Genomic DNA, 2087 nt, shown 5'->3' with positions numbered 1-2087 from the left:
ACACACACACCTCCACGCGCTCCCCGCTCAGAGAACATCCACGGAGCCCCTCGGTGTGGAGACGCAACCTCGTTTAGCTCTCATTATGTCCTGATTAGAGGATGCTACAGAGGAGGAGGGGACCAGAAGCAGACACAGAGCTGCACACAGGCAGCTTTTTCTTTCTTTCTTTTCTCCAAGTGCTGACCGGTTTCAAAAGGAACGCTCTTTAACGCCGCGTGCGTTTTCCCCCTTTTTGCTTAAGCAGTGCATTGCAGTGAGAATTATGAAATATAGCAAGCTGTTGCTTTTTGTTGCCATGCCAACTGAAATCTGTAAAAACCCATTCATGTCGCCACACAAAGGTTTAGGTGGACGTACGTGCGACACGGTAAACACCTCGCCAGTCGGGACTCCAACTACGAATCCCAGTCAGTACATGTGTTTAACCCTTTGTGAGCCGACAAAAAGAAATGTGGTTCCTGAAGCTGGACGGTGTCTCGATCAGTTGAAACACAAACATACATCCATCTGTTTTCTGCGATGTTTTCAGATGTTTTGTTTAACCAACAGCTCAAAGCTGTTAAATGGAGAAAAATGTGCCAATCTGCCAGCTCTGCTAAATTAATTTCTCATTTTTTGGATCTAAAAGTAACAAATAACTGCTCGTGTTTGGTTGTGAAATGGGATGATCTCCTTCTTTTTTTTTTCTTAAATATCTTTGAGTTTAGTTGCTTGAATAAAAGGATTTTGAGGACACATGGCCTGTTTCTCGTATTTACTAACAACAAAAAATAGTTCACTGAAAGSCCAAAGCAACTCAGTAAAGTGGCAGGGTTAGATTTTTAAAAAGTAAGAGGAAATGTTTTTTTTATTTTATTTAGTTTAAGGTTTAAAATGCTGTGAAAATAAAGGTTTGTGTTGGGACGTCCGTTTCGTTGTGCAGAAATCGCTCATCTTTGTCTCAGAAAATAGGCCCTAAATATTGGCGCCTCACATCAGATGGGATAAGAAACATCATCATCATTATTATCTGATTAATTAGTCCACATTTCCCCTGAGAGCCCATCTTTTGTGGAAGGGCCACAGAGTCTACAGAACACCGGCCCTATTATTCAGCAGCATTTGCATTAATGCTCGTTTAGTTTTTTTTTTTTTTTTCAGAGTGCTTCTCCTCTTTTGTTATTATTATAATTATTGTTTCTTTTGCTCTGTCAGCGCTGATTGGGAGCAGACACAGACGTTCACTCGTGGRTTCAGATGACAGAAAAATCCCTCAGGTTGTTGTGATCCTCTCTGAGCTGCAGAGTCTGTACTTGAACACGTGAGCTGCTGGATGACTTCTCTCCTCTCCGGAGCACTCAGAGGTGGAGATGCTTCAGTCTGAGGATGCTGCGCAGCGCAGCRCAGCACAGGCTCTTTGTTGGGACCAGACTCAAAAGAAGACAGATGAGGAAAAAGTTGCTTTCAAGATGTGTTTGTTTGGGTTAYTTGGCACGCTTTGCTGTAAAGTGACGACTTCCACGAATATGTGGCGGTGTGTGTGTGTGTGTGTGTGCTCGTTCAAAGAGGGGGTCGCTGATCGCATGCTCAGTGTTCCTCCCTTCAGCACTCTCTGTTGCCATGGAGAGGCCGTTCTTTGCTTTCCCATAGGAGGAGAAATTAACACCATTTTTAACTGGCCTGGGGGCCTCCCCCTTCAGTGGGAGGTAGTCTGAATTGTGCTCCACGTGCACGCGCACACACGCACGCCGGTGTTTAAGATGACAATAATCTCCCCCATCATGCCAGCTACTGTCATTTTTAATACCTCTGCCGGGCCAACATTTAACCAACTGGGACAGGGTAATCACGACTGGAGAGCGCCGAGGTGGACTCTGGGATGTGATGATGTATGTGCGAGTCGTTTATGTGCCTCTTTTTTTTTAGGCAGCGACTGGAACGTAAACAGTGTGTGTGGCTGCCTGCTGGGCCAGTGGGACCGTCTGTGTCCCAGGCTCGCTGGGATATTAGAGATGTCACACACTCTGTCAAATAAGACTCATCTTGGGAGCAGAGACTGAGAACGCTACACACACACACACACACACACACACACACACACACAC

Source organism: Austrofundulus limnaeus, unplaced genomic scaffold, assembly GCF_001266775.1.
Source record: "Austrofundulus limnaeus strain Quisiro unplaced genomic scaffold, Austrofundulus_limnaeus-1.0 Scaffold339, whole genome shotgun sequence".
Taxonomy (NCBI): Eukaryota; Metazoa; Chordata; class Actinopteri; order Cyprinodontiformes; family Rivulidae; genus Austrofundulus; species Austrofundulus limnaeus.
The sequence above is the reverse complement of the archived record's forward strand: the minus strand, read 5'-3'. Positions refer to the sequence as shown.